General features: G+C 45.2%; 1 long non-coding RNA gene across 1 annotated transcript; it reads left to right on the top strand.

The window, feature by feature from the left end:
• The first annotated feature begins 64 nt into the window (after positions 1-64).
• LOC141989992 (uncharacterized) lies at positions 65-4,685 on the top strand. The gene is made up of 3 exons (XR_012640038.1): positions 65-177; positions 2,963-3,198; positions 4,580-4,685. It is a non-coding gene; the product is annotated as an uncharacterized LOC141989992 (long non-coding RNA).
• The last annotated feature ends 14,656 nt before the right edge of the window (positions 4,686-19,341 follow it).

Raw genomic sequence — 19,341 nt, 5'->3', positions numbered from 1 at the left:
TGGAAAGGGTGGGGCTGGAGACGTCTCCTTCCGTTGGGGGGGGGGGTGTGGAGGCGCCGACGGCGGTAGCCAGGTGCCTCCGTTCTGGCGAGCGGCAGAGCTGGGCGGCCGCAGGGGGCGGCGATGGCTTTGGGGTAGAGCGAACAGCGGAATGACCCGAACAGGGCGCTAGGACAAGTATGAGCTCTGACCCCGGCAGTGAGTCGCCAGAGCTGCTCCTCCGACCGCACTATCCGGGGGGCGGGCCCCTCGCCCCGGGGGGCGCCGTTCTCTCCAGGCTCGTGTAGGAAGGGTGGAGAGGGGCTTGCTGCCAGTGCGAGCGCGGGGTGGCCAGGCAGGCTGCCAGGCTCCTCCCGCGCCGCTGGGATACGGCTCCAGTTCTCCATCGCACAGCCCCGCGCATCGAGCGGGAACTGCCCCTTTCGCTGTACAACACGCCGCGGGCAGGGAGTGGAAAGCCGCTCTGCTGTGGCGCTGGAGGCAGGGCACAGCCCCGGCCGGCGGCCTGCACCCCACTAGCCCCGCTGCACAGGCAGTTCATTGCGGTGGCGCTACTGTGAGCAGAGGCGTGACGTGCTGCTGGTCAGTGCGCTCCTGCCCCGGCGCCCTGCAGAAAGGAATCCGTTTGCCCTGCAGTGAGTTGAGCCCGTCGCGGTTGCAAGGAGGAGACGAGCTGCCCACACCCTGGCGGGAATCGCCTCCAGCCAGCCAAACCTGCGTGTCTCACGCGAGGGCAAACAAAAAATATATTGCTCGCTCCCCTTTTCTAGAGAGCGCTTCCAAGTGAGCTGCTCGGCTCTCCGCACACGTGGCAGGATCGGAAGTCGAAGAAGGCCGACAGACACCCCCAGCCCCAAGTAAAATGCCACTTTGCTGATAGCCGTTAGCGGCGGGGAGTTTCATCTCTGCCTCGTTAAGAACAAAGACAGTGTATGAGCCCCTTTAATTCTTCTTTTAAAGTCTGTCACTGCACGACTGCTTGTAAAGACTGGCAGCGTTGAGAAGGCTAAAATCTAAGCAGACTTTTTTTTTTAAAAAAAAGCTTCTCTTATCTTCTGTTAATACCAGAAGAAACGGAAGATTGACGCTAGATCATCTTTTCTACTAACGCTCGAAATCGACAAATCCAATATACTGGTTCCCTCTACCCCAGATATGCATATTTGGTTGACGTATACATTGGTAACTTTTGTGATGGTGATTTCAGGTCCAGCAGTAATGTGATATATTTTTTTTTTTTTTTTTTTTTTTTAGTTTCAGCACAGAGTAAGTATGTTTATTGTTTTACAGCAAAATGCCCCACATTAAAAAGAACATAATTGCTAGATCTTCAGCTGTGCAAAATGGTACAGAGTGCTTAAGTACAAGTGGAACAGACATCTGTTAAACAAATACTAAATTTTATGGTCCTATAAGACAAGATGTGAAACTACAGCATGATCTGAGAGCAAGTGATATGTAACAATCTCAGCTTTTTTTAAAAAAAAATTGTTTGCAGTAAAAACATTACAAATGATTTGTAAACTTTTCTCATGATATTTGAGACCTGATTCATGAATTTGAACATTTGAGGTTGGCAATACAGCAGAGCCACTCAACCCATTTCCACTTGTGGCGTAAGTAAACCTTTGAATTAAGGATGGCCTATCAGGGAGGGAAAATGGTAGGCTTGTGCCCTGTTTTGCTCTTTTAGGGTGCATCATGAAGGGCTAGTGGCTCTTAGCCCAATTTTAAAAAAAATCCATTTTTTTTTAAAATTTAAGCTTAACTATTTAAAGAAATGCAAATTACTTTGACTTATAAATATTGCAAACCTCTCAGAACACTGGGACATCAGGCACAGTATTCTGATTGGTTGACTTGCAGCCCTTGTTTAGTAAGAACTTCTTACTCATAAACCAGAGAATCACCTCACAATGAACGTGTTATATACTCTGCATTCCGTTTGACACAGACTGACCTCTCTATGACCGTTTTGACTTTGGCCTCCACTTCATCTCTATCAGCCCTTGCTGGACTGATAATGCAATCAAGTATCGGTCCTTTATCACTTAATGAAATTATATTAACTAAAACTAATCTTTTGAGCAAAGCTGTACTGACCAACTTCGTTTTCCAGTCAGAGAAAGCTAGAATAATCCAGAGCTGGCTTAGTCTAGGTCCCATGACCTATCATCAACTTCTCCTTATTTTCAAGACAATACACATATCTTCCCCCCCATCCTTCAGGTTAAAGAGTCATTCTGTGGCTGATGCTAATGGCTAGAGTAGCTGTGACAGTCCCAGTGCCCCTGCATCCTTTTGGTAAGGTGAAAAGCATACAGAATTTATCTAGCAGATCTTTTGGCCCTTATCCAGTTCCACATGATAGCATGTAGACAGCCCCCATTAGAATTGATGTCTGTCTGTGTTTTTTACCCCTCAAGTGGCATCCCCAAATCCTGCTTTCGTTATCCCTGGAAGAGCAAAATCAAACCTATTCTGCTGCATGAGGGACCTCTACACCCAGAGAAATAGGGGAAGGATTTGCTTCTAAAAGTTTAGGAGACAATGAATTAAACACACCAGACCCAGCCTACAGAGAAAAGGGAAATTAAAATGTGTACTTATCCAGATGCTCCAGTTGTTTGCTGTTTGATATGATTCCAGGCAATGGTGGATCCTAGTAACAGAAACCTTAACTTAAAACCATAAACTTTAAACACTTTTCTACCTCTCATTTTCACTCCCAAAGAGCCATTTCACTGGTACATTGGAGCTGGCTCCTTTAACAACTCTTACTCATCCTGTTTCCCCTTCCCCCTGCCACACCAACTGGGGGTGCCATTGTTACTTTGTCATATAAGTGGGAGCATAACAGAGAGAGCAGGAAGGCTTTGCTCCGACTTCTCCATCTGGAAGCCACCACCATTTCACCTGGCTGCCCTGTGAAAGGAAAGTAAACAGCTGTCTAATCTCCTAGGTAAGAACCATGGCCACTGCAAGAACGGGATTGTCTGCAGGCTCTGCTGCCTCACAAGCTCTCGAAAGCCAGATAACACTTGGCAACTTTACTGGATCCATTCACAGAAATGGGACAGCCATTGTCACCTCTCCTGGGACTGTCACTCTTGGACCCTCTTCACACACACGCACAGGATTAAATACATCTCTTACCACCGCTCTTTTCAGCAATTAGGAAATTCAACTACATTACTTGTAAGTAGTTTTCTATTTTACCAATTATAATAATTTCACCTTTCACTAGGCTAGGAGCTGGTGATATAGAGCGAGGTGGTCTGAGGAAGATATCTTAGGCCTTGTCTACACTGGCACTTCACAGCACTGCAGCTTTCTCGCTCGGATTGTGAAAGACCGCCCCTGAGTGCTGCAAGTTTCAGCGCTGTAAAGTAGCAGTGTAGACAGTGCACCAGCAAGCTATTCCCCTTGCAGAGCTGGTTTTTTTACAGTGCTGGGAGAGCTCTCTCCCAGCGCTGGTGCCATGACTACCACAGCACCGCTTTAACGTTGCTAATGAAGCGTTGCTTTAAAGCAGCAGCACCGCTTTAACGTTGCTAGTGAAGACATACCCTTATGGTGTGAGTTCCTCCAACTGTATGTGAGCTTCTTTGGTTACTTTCAGCACTGCTCTCCCTAACAGCAAGAGACCTCCACCACAAACCAACCAGCTTCCCTCCCTCCTTCCCCATGCACATTCTCTTACATGTAGTCCAGTCCCACCCATTTCAGTTTCAGCTCAGTAGGCCCCCTATCAGACTCCTGCCCCTGCTCTGCTTGGCTTCCCACTTTGACATCCCCGCATTGCCTGCCATTTCCTGTGTCAGGCCCCTCTCCCACTGCAGCCCCTCCTGGTTTGGCCTGACCTGAGGATGTGGGCTTGATAAGCAGACAGTCTTGGTGATCAGCTCTAAGTTATGTGCAGCAAGCGCTGCTGCCTTCCTGGCAGCTTCCCCCTCAGCAGAGGCGGCCAGCAAGTGGAAGGTGGGAAGACTTACTATAGCACAAACTACTGGCTGGATTGGGGCTTTGCAGGAAGCCATTTCAGCAGTAGGGAGCAGGCCCAAAGAGGCACCATATACAAGCACATTTGAATGCCCCTAGGATGCACCTACGCACAGTGAAAAATTTAAAAGCCTGAGATTTCCATCATGCCTGCACCCTGCAGTTCTGTCCCCAAGGTTTCCCTTTATTATGTGACCAAAAAATAGCATAAAGAAAACGTGTCTTTTTAAAACCAGGAATATAGTATATTCCCTGACTTTAAATGATAGGACAACAGCAGATCTCAAAGGCTCAAGAACTCTTTTTTTCTAAACAGGACCTATCCTTCTATGCTATGTATCTATCCATATCCAGGTTCTCATTGGGCGCCTATCAGCGTAGGATCTGAGCCCCTATTCCTTTTCTATTCAGTATCACCTGTGATTGTGGAGGCCTGAGATCCCACAAAAGTCAGTGGTGAGGCCACTGTATCCTAGAGCCAGCACTGGTCAATGTACATGGCTTCTTTCTTCCTTCTCTTTTCTTACATCTTTCTTCTATTTCTTCTTTTCCTTTAATTGCTGTTTCTTCTCTCTAGAGATGTTCTGAACCTCTCTCCCCTTTGGGCCAAAACAACTGCCACTAACTGCCGACTCCAAGAACAGAGGCTTCCCATTGGAGCATCAGTTTGTCAATCAACCAGCTCAGGAAGTGGGACTCTCTTTCCCATGCAGAGCTGCACAGGTCAAACAAAATGTGTGATTTTTTTCTCCCGTTTAGATAAATGGGTGCAACTTTGTGCGGATCACCATTATATCAGTTTTAGAGCATCTTAAAGCAGTTCATCTTATGCCATTTTGTAACTGACATAAACTAAACCAATTTAAGACACATAAACCAATTTAAGTGTGTCCATGTTAGGGAGGGAGTTGCTTCAATTTAATTAAATAGTTTTAGAAACCGATTTAGTTAAATGGTGCACAAAATGTGTGTAGACAAAGCCTCCTTTGCCAGTAGAGCAGATAAATTCACTAGAATATGAGAGGGTAATTATTCCTTTTGTAAATCATAAACAGGAACACTTCCATAAAATATCAAACCTTTACATACTTCTCATGTTCTTCAGTGTGCTGAGAGCTGAAGTACTCCTTTTATTTACCAAAAGGTACAGTACAGGTGGTGTTAAACCACAGAGAGCCTCCAGAGGACAATCTTTGGGCTATGGAAACTTTGGGCTAATATGAAGGTAAACTATCAACGACAACAAAATGAAAATTGCCTGATAACATATATATATTTAAAGTACTATTAAAAGGGAAAATCCTGTGCTAGGAAGTGAGGTAGCATTGTCTCCATTCATTAGGCCATTAGTTTAATCTGTTCTTGATAGGTGGGGGGTATTGCGTGCTGATATTTGTGTTTAAAACAGCCTACCTTCCTGCCTACAGCTCCTATGCCACACCCTCCTGTAGATAGCATAGGGGCCTGATGATCCCTGGCTGCTGGAGTATCCTTTTAGGGCTGCTGGCACTGGTGCAAATTGGAGCATGCTAATGGTCCCAAGACTGGGGGAGTTCAAAGTTGGTTTACAGCCACCTGTGTACCGTCCCCCACTCCTAACTTGTATCAAGTGTTCCTCAGCCAGATCCCAGGATCCAACCCAACATATTTACATTCCCTTATGCCTGTAGATCAGTGAATGATTTTATTAATTTTTTTTAAAGCAATCACTTTTTCATTTGTTTCTTTGCCAAGCAAAGAATCTCATCTTCTCATTTTCACTGACAATGTTTTTTTCTTTTTTTCTTTCTTTTTTTTTTTGGGGGGGGGGGTTGTTTGGTGTAAATTGTGAGAAATGTAATCACTTTCCAAAGTCCAGTTTCACTAAGACTAGAATCATTTTATCAAATTAAAAAAATACACTGCAAATCAACACAATTCCCCTTGCTTCACTTTCTCATCCTGTTTCTGCCCATCCTGTTGGTATTACCTTCTCAAAGTAAATGGAAGTTTTAAAAAATAATCTATATTAACTGCTAAGAAACCTTTAGCAGTATTGGATTAAACAGCTTTTAAATCATCACAATACTGGATAAAACAAAGATTGATATAAACAATAACATCTTAGTAAATTCTTCTCCACATGCTTCCTAGATCATGGCTTTGCTGTCATTACTAAGAAGTTTGCTCATCCACTTTAAAAGTTCAGCCACAAGCATGATCTTATGTTCTAAGATTTTCCCCCACAGAGAATGCAGAAAAACCTGTAACTGCAAAGAAAGAAGTGAAGAGTTCGTCAAATGGGTGTAAAACACAAGCTCTTTGGATTTTTGGATGTCAGAGTGAAAAAACAACAACAACAATATGCTTAAATAGAACAGCATTGTTTCTCCATATGATGATACCTTTGTTAAACTGAAGAATCCCATAAAAAGTCTCGTATTTTTCTTTCCCATTCTTTATTCATGCTCCAGTCAATAAAGACTGTTCTTGCCACAAATAGCCAGTGCATTGTATTAAAATAGTGCAAAATTACACTGTAATAACTTTGAACAAGATATTCAAATTCACTTTACAGAAAAGGTCTGATCATCATGACTCACAAGGGCCAAAGGAAAGGGCAAGTCATGTAGGCTCTTTTTTGAGGGAAAAATAAGAAATAGGAGGTGCAGTGCAGTTCTTTGTGCAGAGGCCAAACACCTAGCCCATAAGCCAGATCTTACCTGCATGACATTTTCAGATTCTGCAGAATTTAAGTTTTTGATTAAAATAAGAAATAAGTTTATAGCCCTCACAGTTGCAAAGTTCCCCTTCCAAATTTGGCCCAAGTGTAACCAATGCAGTGTTGCCTTCCTGAGTCTGCAGGCAGTCTGGAATAATGGCTTGTAGAGGTATAAATGGTCTCAAACCCCATCAGTTCCACTGAGGTATTTTTAATTTAAAACCTAATTACAATACTTTAATGTAAGCATTAACTATTTAATTGCTGAATAGTAGAGGGAATGTGGTGAATAATTGGCAATTGCTGCAGGAAAAACAGAGGGGAGACCCCAAAAAATATGGATGGGTGAGAGGGAAAAGATAAAGAATGGTGAGAAAGGGAGAGAAATAAAGGGGGGAAATAGCAGTGGTCCTAAAAGAAAGCTTATTTTTCCACTGAGTGAGGCTGAATGAGACAATGATGTACTAATCAAATACTGATAATGGAAGGTTCGTTACTACATGTTAGTCATATATAGAGACACTGTACTTTGTGCAGACCTCCCCTTCCAGTGAGACTCAGGAGACTATGTAGTCCTAAATTTATATACCTTGGCCCATGAATCATAATTCAGAATGGAATTTGGCCTTCTCCACAGAATAAATTTTGACACTCTTGCCCTAGTGGATACATTCCACATCAAAAAAGCTACTGCCACTGTTTGCACCCCTGTTGACAGCCTCAGCAAAGGCACCATAGAGTGAATGGCCTAAACTAGTGGTTTTCAAACTTTTTTTCTGGCGACCCAGTTGAAGAAAATTGTTGATGCCCACGACTCAATGGAGCTGGGGATGAGGGGTTTGGGGTGTGGAAGGGGGTCAGGGCTCTGGGCAGGGGTGCAGACTCTGGGGTGGTACCAGGAATAAGGGGTTTGGGGTGTAGGAGGGGGCTCTGGGTTTGGGGGGGGCTCAGGGCTGGGGCAGAGGGTTGGGGTGCGGGAGGGGTCAGGGCTGGGGGTGCAGGCTCTAGGGTGGGGCAAGGGATGAGAGGTTTGGGGTGCAGGAAGGGGCTCTGGGTTGGGGGGGGCTCAGGGCTGGGTCAGGGGATTGGGGCATGGGCTTACATGGGGCAGCTCCCAGTCAGCGGCGCAGTGGGGGTGCTAAGGTAGGCTTCCTGCTTGTCCTGGCACTGTGGACCACACTGCGCCCCAGAAGCGGCAAGCAGCAGGTTTGGCTCCTAGGCGGAGGTGTACAAATGGCTCTGTGTGACTCTTGCCCGCAGGCACGCCCCCTGCCCCCATTGGCCGGCGGAGCCGGTGTTCAGGGTGGGAGCAGTGTATAGAGCCCCATGGCCCCACCGCCTAGGAGCTGGACCTGCTGCTGGCTGCTTCTGGGACGCAGCCTGGTGTCAGAACAGGTAGGAACTAGCCTGCCTTAGCCAGGCAGCACCGCCGATGGGACTCTTGTCAAGGTTTTTTGCACTTACAAGGTCAGCCACTGTTCCTAAAACCACTTATGGCTAAATTAGAGGAGCTCAACCAAGGTTTGGATGGTGTCCAGTCCACAGCAGCCACCATGGACTTAAAACTGGTTAAACTGGTGAGAAAAATAAACAGTTTCCAAAAAAGAACAGCTGGAGAGCCAAATTGCACAAGTGAGAATCAGAAGCAAGTAGAGTAAAGCAGGACAACTCTCAACCCTGATGACTAATGTAATGAAAGAAAATAAAACAAAATGCTATGCTTTACAGTGGTTATGCTTGAAAAGCAAGTTAAGATGCATAATCTAAACAGCTGCCTGACATTTTACACATTGCTATAAGCGATGACCCTGTTTTCATTGAGCAATAGACTATCCTGTCATAACTACACAGCCTTGACTAAGACTGTTAGTGCTAGAATTACTGATGTTTCAGATAAAATCTGAACCCTGCAAGCTGTGCAGAAAAGCACATACTGTGTAATAGCAGCAAAATTCTTATTTTTCCAGATCTTGATCATAGATTGCTCTAATTTATTCCAAGTATTGGCCCAACCCTGCAATCAAACAACTATTAAGATAGCTTAAAAAAATCCTCACCTCTTCCTCTGTCTTGCACCAAACACAGCTCACTTGCACCAGAGGATCTAGCCTTCTGACTCACAAGTTCTTGGTGTTGAAACTTAAAATACTTCAGACAGAATTCCACACATTTGGAATGTGCTGAGTATAGAGAAGGCTTCTAACTTTCACAGAAATCCTTAATATCACTCAGTACTGTAGCACAAAATAGTTACAAGGTTGTTGAGATTTTCTAGTAGTTTTATAAAGCCTTTATTTCTTACCTTTATGCATCTTAGGATCTGATCCTGTAACTCTTACTCATATGAGGAATCAACATGAAGTCAAGATAAAAGTTAATGAGTCAGAATAATTTAAAATAATTATTGCTCTGACTAACATCAACAGATACTATGACTATAATATAGAGTTAAGATGTTCCATTCCTTTTTAAAATGAATACAGTAATAATGATTTAACATAAAATGGAAATCAGCATTTTGTATTAGTAATTAAAAAATATTAAACAATTTCCCAACACAAGATAAACAAATCTAAGCAATCACAGTAATTATTTCGCTAGCTGTTAGTAATAATTTTTCTTAGTGTATGTAAAACCCTAAATAATTCCTCTATCTTCTTGGGGTTTTCACTATTATTATGTTTGTCCCCCTTTAGCCATCTCTTATACATACTATACAGATTGAGGGCCAGATTTTTAAACATATAGGTACAGATAGGTGTCTAGCAGGATTTTCAAAAGTGCCTAGGCACCTAACTCCCATTGAAATCAATAGGAGTTAGGCACCAATAGGAGTTAGGCACTGCTGAAAATCCCTCAACCACATATCTGCATCTTTAGATGCCCAAATACCTTTACAAATTTGGCCCTTAGGTCTTCTCATCTTTCCTCACAAGTCAGTCCCTTCCCCAATAACTTTGTTGCAATTCTCTGAACTCCCTCCAATTCGTCAACACCTTTTGGTTAAGGAGGGGACCAGAAATGAATGCAATAGTCCAGACAGGTGTAGTCACACCAAAAAGGGTCCTGTTTCCTCCCTCCTTCAGGACATAACACTTCTGCATATGCAGCTCAGAACTGCATCAGTCTTTTAGGCTGCCATATCATATGCAAACTCATCACATTGCTTGGTCGTTATCACTTCTAGATATTCTTTTTAAAATTACTGTTCCAAGTTTCTCCTTCCCATTGAATATCTGTGCTTCAGATTATTTTTCCTTAGATGTACTAATCTGAATCTCATTTTATTTTCTGGGTATGCTTCTAACATAAGTACCTTTGTATTATGTCCCCATCCTGAGTGGCATTCGCAATTCTTCCCATTTAATATCTGTGAATTTTGTTAGCACGCTGTTTACCATCTATTCTAGATCTTTAATCCTGGGTCATGCTGTTCTGGGCACTAATATTCAAAACAAGAAACAAAAATCAATATCCTGTATAATAAAGAAAGTACAAATTATATTTTTAAATTCTAAATTGTAGAGGGATGAAATCCAAAATACATACAACAGAGGGCCATATCATATCATTTATTATTGAATATTTTATATTTATCTTATAGTAGTACCCAGAAGCTGCAACAGAGTTTATGGTTCCATTGTACTAGACATAGTAAAAACACATAGGAAAACACAGGGCCAGATCCTCAGCTGATATAAATTGTCGTAGCTCCATTGACTTCAACTGAGCTATGACAATTTACACAAATTGAGAATCTGAATCGTGGTCCCTGCTCCAAAGAGCTTAAAATCTTATGCTTAGTGTCTACACACAAAAGTTGTACTACTTTAACTATACCAGTATAGTTAATACAGTACAACTCCCCTATTGTGGATGCAGTTATACCAGTATTAAAGTGCTTATACTGGCATAGTTTATTTCTGAATAGGAGGATGCTCCTGAGAAGGACTTATACATACTGAACAAACAGCTATACCAGTACAAAAACTGTGTGTAGACTAGGCCTTAGCTAGCCCTTCTAATCCTGCAAACACTTATGCATGTGAGTACCTTTACACATGTGAGTGGGACAATGAATTTAGTGGGACAATTCACATGCCTAAAGATGCATATTAGTCAAGGGCATAAGAGTTTGCATGATTGGGCCCTAAGAAGGAAAGCAATATACAAAGAATTGGGAGCGGGGGGCGCGGCGGGAGAGGGATACAATCAAATATATACATTTTATATACATTTTGACATTTTAAAAACAATTATACATGAAGTAAATGCCAGTTAATCCCAATGTCCTGTCCCAATGACCCGTGATGCATTGCTTCGCATCGCAGCAATCCCTGTGCTTCCATCTGCATTTGGCACCATCTTTCAACGGTTTGTGTACTGCACGCTCTCCTTCTTTGGGCTGCAGGAATGGATCCCACACTGTTGACCAATATGCTGCTCGCTCTCGCTAACACGTCACGAGTGGCAGTGGAGTTATTCCTTAAACTACAAAGGCAAGAGGAGTGCAACATTGATGTAGCTATGACACAAGATTGCTTGTGGCATTCACGGAGGTGCTGACCACAGTGGAACGCTGCTTTTGGGCTCGGGAGATTACTGTGGGTGCACTTCTGGGATGATGAGCAGTGGCTGCAGAACTTTCGGATGAGGAAAGCCACATTCATGGGACTGCGTGATGAGCTCGCCCCAGCCCTGCGGCACAAGGACACGATAATGAGAGCTGCCCTGTCATTGGAGAAGTGCGTGGTGATTGCACTGTGGAAGCTGGCTACTCCAGACTGCTACCAATCGGTCACTAACCAGTTCGGAGTGGGAAAGTCGACTGCTGGACTCGTGTTGATGGAAGTGTGCAGGGCCATTAATTGCATCCTGCTCTGACAGACCGTAACTCTGGGCAACGTGCATGACATTGTGGATGGCTTTGCAGAAATGGGCTTCCCTAACTGCGGAGTGGGGATAGATGGTATGCATATTCCAATTCCAATGCATATTCCACCATACCACCTAGCCACTGAGTACGTTAATCGCAAGGGGTGTTTCTCAATGGTTCTCCAGCCGTTTGTGGATCACCGTGGGCATTTCACAGACATTAACACAGGCTGGTCCAGAAAGGTGCATGACGCATGCATCTTTGGGAATACTGGCCTGTTCAGGAAGCTGCAAGCAGGGACTTTCTTCCCAGACCAGATCATCACCATAGGGGAAGTTGAAATGGCCATTGTGATCCTGGGAGAGCCTGCCTACCCCTTAATGCAGTGGCTTATGAAGCCATACACGGAGCACCTTCACAGTAGTAAGGAGCGGTTCAACAACCAGCTCAGCAAGTGCAGAATGACTGTTGAATGTGCTTTTGGCCGTTTAAAGGCCCGCTGGTGCTGCCTATATGGGAGGCTGGACCTGGTTGATGACAATATTCCTATGCTTACAGCCGCGTGCTGTACATTCCGTAATATTTGTGAAGGGATGGGTGAAAGCTTCACTCAGGGCTGGACCGCTGAGGCTCAGCATCTGGAGGCTGAATTTGAACAGCCAGAGACCAGGGCTATTAGAGGGACGCAGTGCAGGGCCACAATGATCAGGAATGCCTTGAGGCAGCAATTTGAGGCTGAAAGCCACTAACATTTGTTGCTGTGCTCGGGAGTGCAGTGCTTGTAATGCTAGGAGGTGATTGTTATTGGTACAGACAATGCACTATGAAGGTGAAGAAAATTGCCTGTTGCTTTGCAGGTGTAAGCAGTGTCAGGATGAGCTCCACCCTGACATCTGGTGGTGAGGTGTGGCAAGTTGTGGAAAAGAACTTCAGGGGCCGATCTCATTTGCATAGGCACACCCACCCTGCCTAGAATGAGGCCATAGCTGCCCAAATGGTCACTTTGGCTGCTGTGGGATCCCCAGTGTCTCTGTTATTGGGGCAGGAAGAATAAATTGTTATTACCCTGATTATGGGAACTGTGCTTGGAACTGTACTTGGCCTTTTGTTATGATGGAGGGACTCACCATCAACTAAGTAGCACTTGCTAGGCAAGGGTCATGGGTTCTAAAACTCTGTGAATTGAGAGAGGCTGGGGATAAGTATTAATACTTGGTAGCATGGGCCCCTTGGTGAGGGCCTTACATGCTAATTGCACTTCCTCCTCTCTCCACTGTGGAATATCAGAGCTAATTTTGATTTCATTAGAAGTCTAGTTACAGGCTGCGGAGCTCACTTTGGGCTAATAGTGCACCAGCCCTGAGGCTCCCCTACTACAAGCTGAATTCACCAAAGAGCTGAACTGACTAAGAGCTGAAATCACTGAGCGTGGTGTTAAGTAGTGGGGGAGCCTGAAGATATATTGTGGAGCAGTTTGCGGGACGGCTGGTGGAGCAGTTTGTGGGACGGCGGGAGCTGCTGGCGGGCTGCGGAGCGGAGCGAAGGAGTTCATGGGGTGGCTGGCGGAGCGGAGCTGAGCGAAGGAGTTCGTGGGGCGGCTGGCGGAGCGGAGCGGAGGCTTATGGAGCTGTGGGGCGGTCAGCTTCAGATCATGTAACGTGCCTCTGACCCCCGTCCCATCTCCACCCAGGTTGGGAGGTAAAGCTCCGCAGATAAACTTTTGAACTCTGGGGCTGCCCTGACCAGGGACAGAGACTTTTGGGTCATTGGACTTTTGGGACTTTGGGTGATTTGGGGTTGCAGGACTCAAGAACCAAAGGGAAAGGGGCATGCCCCAATTTGCTTGGGGTGGGTTTTTTTTGCTCATGGGTTGTGTTATGAATCCTGTCGGTGGTGTTTCCCCAACATAATGCCACATTGTTTCTCTGTTATTAAAAGGTTTTTTTTTGCTACACTCAGACTATGTGCTTGTGAGAGGGGAAGTATTGCCTCTTGGAGGCGCCCAGCGGGGGTGGTATATATTTGTCCCAGGTCACTGGGTGGGGGCTCAAGCCGGTTTGCATTGTGTTATTGGAATGGATCCCCTAGATATTGAACCCGGCCCTTGTTGCTGCCAACTCTGACGGGCAGAAGGGTTACACAGGGCTCAGTTTTCTTTCAATTAATGGAATAAAGATTGCTTTCAAACCAACACAATTCTTTTATTAAAAAACAACAACCAGAGGAGAGAGACAAACAAAAAAACACATCAGCACTGACAGGGCTGGGAAGGGAGGGTCCTAGGAGGAGGTGGGGTCCCAGGACAGTTAAAGATTTGTGTATGTCCAGGTATCATGTCCAACCTTCTCCTCTGGAGTACAGTGCAGCAGGTACAGTACTTCAGTAGGGCTAAACTGCAGAGGGATGGGAGTTGAGTGCAGTGGGTATTGGGAGTCCGCAGGGCTGGACTGTGACAAGACAGGAATTGAATGCAGCGGGTACAGATTGGAGCCAGGAGGTTGATAAGACTGTGTTGGCGGTGTCTGGGGGCGGCGCATGGGAAAGAGTTTTGCAACAGCGACTGCAGGAGAGGGCGGGCGCGGAGCTGCTTGGTTTGCAGTGTTAGTATCTCCTGTAACGTGTCCACTTGCCGCTCCATGGCTTTGTTCTAGCACGCTGCATTCTCTCTTCGGTCCCTCTTCTCGCTGTCCTGTCACTCCTTCAATTCTTGTTTTTTCGGCTGTGGAGTGCATCTTGACATCACACAGAAAGTCCTCCTTAGTTCTTGGTGACCACTTTCTAATTCTGGGCAGCCATTCAGCCAGCGATAACAAAGAGGGAGGCTGGGTTCCCAAGGTCATCTCTGTGAAGCCAAAATGCAACATTTTACAGAAGCTGTATTTAAGTAGATACAGACCACTGATTTAAAACACAGCTACTATTCACATACCTGTCACTAACTGGCTGACCCCAGGCAAGTGCACATGAGCCACAAGGCCCCCAAAATGGGGGGAAATCAGTGTTCCCGGACCCTACTGTACACTGGGCACGTGGCTCTTGAGTACAGCCAGCACTGTGGGGGGGAGGGGCCTTATAATCATTCCTGTCCCCACATTTTCCACAGGCTGTGTTCATATGGAAGATATCTGCTGCTGAGGGTGAGCAGGGAATCAAGAGAGGGTCTTCTCCAAGACTGTGGCTTCTGCCCTGGCCCTTATGCGGCTCACTTGTGTGCAGCAATGGTCCCCCTGCCTCCCCAGTGATGGCACAGTGGCGTGGGAAAGTTACCCTTAATGGGGCAAGAAAACAAAGCAGCTCTACCAAAGAACCTGCGTCAGCAGATTGCCCAGTATCTCCATGAGAGTTTCCTGGAGATTTCTGAGGCAGATTCCTGTGAAGTGAGGAAGTCAATCAACACCTTGTTCCACCGCTCAAACTAGGGATGTGGTGGTACGCGCATCATACAGACACAAGCCTGCTTTCTGCAACCCTACTCCCCCAACAACTTGCTTCAGCAATTTCCAAAATCAATTCCACATACCAGGAGCCTCCTCTCCAGTTTGCACTTCACCAAGATCCGACAGCTGTGACTGGCTAGTCTCCTCTGGGGTAGAGAAGAGCTGTTGGCTGAATGCATCTCTGACCTCCGAGTCGTCCTCTGCCTCTGGATCCCCCTCCCCCAGCACATCTTCGTCCAAGATTTCCTCCTCCTGGCTCAGTCCACTTTCGACTGGCACATGAGCCACCAAAATATCCATGGTGGCCTTTGCAGTGGAGTCGCCACAGAGTATTGCGTCCAGCCCTTTGTAGAACAGGCAGCTCGTGGGTGCAGCACTGAAGCAGTGGTTTGCCTCCCGCGCTTTGTGATAGGTGTTCTGCAGCTCCTTCACTTTGACCCTGCACTGCAGTGTGTCCTGGTCATGGCCCTTTCTGTCATGCATCATGAAATCTGTCCATAGGTATCATAATTCCTACGGCTGGAGCACAGCTGGGACTGGACAGCCTCCTCTCCCCAAATGCCGATGAGGTCCAGCAGCTTGGCATTGCTCCAAGCAGGGGATCGCCTGGTGTGTGGAGCAGGCATGGCCACCTGGAAAGATGCGCTGAGGCCACTGCATGCATCACCAAGCAAACAGGAAGGGGACTTTCAAAGTTTCAAAGGAATGTATGGGGTGGGAATGATGGTTGGTCACCTGAGGGTAGGGCAGTACAGTTCAAACCAATGACCAGAGAGGCGAGAACAGGCATTGTAGGACACCTCCTGGAGGCCAACTGCAGTGCTGTAATCAACCAGGGTGTCTACACTGGCACCATGGCACTATACCCCCGGTGCAGAAAGCTGTACGCCTCTTGTCAGGACGGTTTTTTTTACAGCACTGCAACTGTGCAGTTTCTGCGCACTAAGTGGCTTGGCAGTGTGTACACCTCGGAAGTTACAACGCAGGAAGCTACTTTACTGTGCAGAAAATTTTCAGTGTAGACAAGGCCTGAAATACTCTGGTGACGTGAGGGCCATAAAATTACCTAGACAGACCAATAACATTAGGTAGCCAATAAGAGAAGTTTGATGGATTCTTAAATCTCAATCATTCCTTCTCAGCCAGAAGGTCAGTGAGGAATTTACAGGAAGGAAATAGTGAAATCCTCATGGCTCTGACAGAGATGAAAAAGACTCCTTTCCTCTGGGTAAAAAGCATTCAATTGTTCCAGTGGAGCTGTAAATATTTTGTCATTCCTTTGAGAAAAATATTTAAATAATCTCAACAGAACAGAAGCAAATCGGTACACAAAACTCTTTTCACTTCAGAACCTGAAATGGGATTTAAGAGAGTCACACTTTCATTAGAGAAGAACATACAGAGAGAATTTAGGACCAAATGCTTATGGAAATGTATATTTCTTATATATCCTTGTACCTTTATTGGGTTAATAAAAGTATCCTCTGAATGTACCTTTCGGTTGAAGAAGTCTTATAATCATACCCCTGAAGGTTTAAGTGTCAGGCAGTTATCATTTTTAAGGTCTAATTGAATTAATGTCAGATGCTCCCTTCCCTTTGAAAAAGTGAACTTTGCTGGAAGAACCAAGAACAAGGAGCAATGTCACAACTGGGGGAAAACCTAAGATAAATTCTTAAATCAAGACGCGACAGGAGGAAATGGTTGTTTGTATTGCTTAAGTGCAGTATAATTTACTGTAATAAAGGTGTGACACATCAGAGTTCTGGTAAGAGACTGCTCTTTATTTTCTGGCTCCTGATATATGCCATGGGACAGAGTTACAAAACGATTATATCCTTATCACATAGCAGGGGTTATTACCCATTGACTATCGTTACATTTACTACCATCTTTAAACATTATGTGAAACTGCAGGAAATGTAAAATTTGTCAACGTTTTGTACCCCATTATTATTTGTGCTAACTTGGACCTCAGGTTTTACGCATTTGCAAACCCAATGCAAATAATTATCTAACTGCATTTAGTTTATACACTTATTTTATACATTTTTCCAAGACAGTGAAGGGTCAAACTGAGTACATTTTTTAAATGCTAACAATTGCAAAGTAGTATCTGAACCAGACATACTGGTCAGGTACAACCCACCACTCACCTTCTGTCTGGTAACTATTCCCATTCCCTAACCAGGTAAATAACAAGTCTCCTCTCCCGCAACTACCAATGAAATATTTCAGAGTTGCATTTTTTTTAAAATAGTTGTAAAGGGTTTTACAAAGTATTTCAGTCCTGTCACCCATTTGGGGCAATGTCTAACGGTAGAACTAGAGTACAATTATATCAGAGAACTCTCCTGCATCACAGCTAGTACTATGTGGTTGAGCTATGATAGACTATGTAACCCACAGGCCAAATCTCAGGGCCAGCATGAGTGAGCTCCATGGCTGTTGAAGATGCCAGATGCTGAAGAAAGAATCTAATGCTTTCCTTACCGGTGGCTACATAGCAATTCAACCCACCTGTGTCCTTGAGGATGTGGTTGGGGAAGCACTGAGCATGCTCAGTGCCTCAACACTCACTGGCCAAAAGACATCTGTCTCTGGCACATGGGCACCATTAGTGGAATGCGCCTGTGGACAAGCACTCAAAGGAGAAGATATGGATTCTTCCATGTTGACTGGCAAGCAGCCTCCGAAGAACTTTAAAGGGTGTTTCACATCCCTTACAGGTCTCCAAATCAGAGTGCCAGCCAGTAAATAACAAAGGGCCACTAAGCCAAAGAAACGCTCCCTCCAATGCAGTTGGGGGGTGAGGCATGGGGAGAACTACTTTCCAGGGTGAACCATTTCCATTTTAACCTTTTGTAATATATGCACTATATTCCCAGCCCTTTCTTTCCCCACACCCCTACAAGAGAAACAACTGAGGGCTGCAGCAGCCACTGTGGCCCCAGTGGGATTCAGAGGATCCAGGAGTCACAGAGGGTTGCTCAGTTCCCAAATGCCCGAACAGCTCTTCCCCCTGCCTCTGCCCCTTCACACTGTGCCTGAATAGCTCTAGCATCAATGGTGCCAAGAGTAACTATGCAGCAAGAAGGGACTACTGCTCCTTTTACAAGAGTGTAACCAGGCCTGAAGTTTGGCCTCATAAGAGCAAAAAGAAGGTAGCCCAGCCCCAGCCTATACATGTATGCTTCTGAGTTCCCTCCTCAAGGCAGGGACACTCTTTGTTATGTGTACAGTGCCAGCCCCATTGGGCCAGCCGGGCTGGAGCACCAACCGTAGCCACCATCCCCATCTGGGGGAAGCAGGACTCTTAAGGGAGAGAGATGCTAGGCTGCTGTGAAGAGCAGCTTAGCCCATGGTGATGAAAAGGATCTTGGGACCTTAGAGGAGAAAATGTGATTGTGTGTTGGGAGGTGGGGAAATTGATTGATTTTGAAGAACAGGGAAGGGGATATATTTTAGGGCAGGAGTTGGTATTCTAGGGGCAGAACTGATTGTGTGGGGTGGGGATTCAAATCTGAAAGTGAGAAGAAATAACATGTAGGGAATACTTGGATATGAGGGTGATTGTTGGGGAGTGAATTGAACAGTAAGTTATTTTGCTTGTGGGGGAGCCATTCGTAAACTGCCTCCCTATCCTCGGCCTGTATTAAAGAGTTCACTTCACTATGAGGAGGAAGGGACCTCCAAGGAAAGGGAATATGGCATAAGGGACAAGGCAAGATATTCCTACTCCTAACTGCCCAATTTTAAAATGCCACTCCTACCTCCCACCTGATTCCCTCATTCCCATATGCCCTATTCCTTCTCACTGCTCCAGCTGCACTTCCCAGACTCTCCTACGGAATTTCTTCTTGCCAATCCCTCCCTCTAGCAACTCAATTCCGTATCTGATCTGCCCCATACCAAAGAATCTTCCAATTCCAACATCATCTGATATCTTCTCCTAGTAAAGACAGTTCACCAAAAACATTCTTCTGGCTCTTAGAGTAAAAGTAGAGATAAAAAGAACATTCATCCCTTCACTATGAACTGAATATCATCCCATTACACATGCAGACTTGATTCCCATGCAGGCCCCAAAAGTAAAATGTATGTAAACACCATTTCTCCTTCCCTCTCTAACTTGTATAGGCAGCCTACCTCTTTCCCTCTCCAGTTTATTCTGTACACTGAACTATGATTTTTTTTTTTAATAACTGGTAACAAACAATACTAAAGCACACCTAAGAACTTTCAAGTTTCATAAAAGCTATGAAGATACTTCCTATGACGTACAAGAGAGATTTCTTAAAGGATAATACTTTAAACAGCCTTCT

Source organism: Natator depressus, chromosome 6 (genome assembly GCF_965152275.1).
Source record: "Natator depressus isolate rNatDep1 chromosome 6, rNatDep2.hap1, whole genome shotgun sequence".
NCBI lineage: Eukaryota > Metazoa > Chordata > Testudines > Cheloniidae > Natator > Natator depressus.
This window is presented reverse-complemented; position numbering and strand designations above follow the sequence as displayed.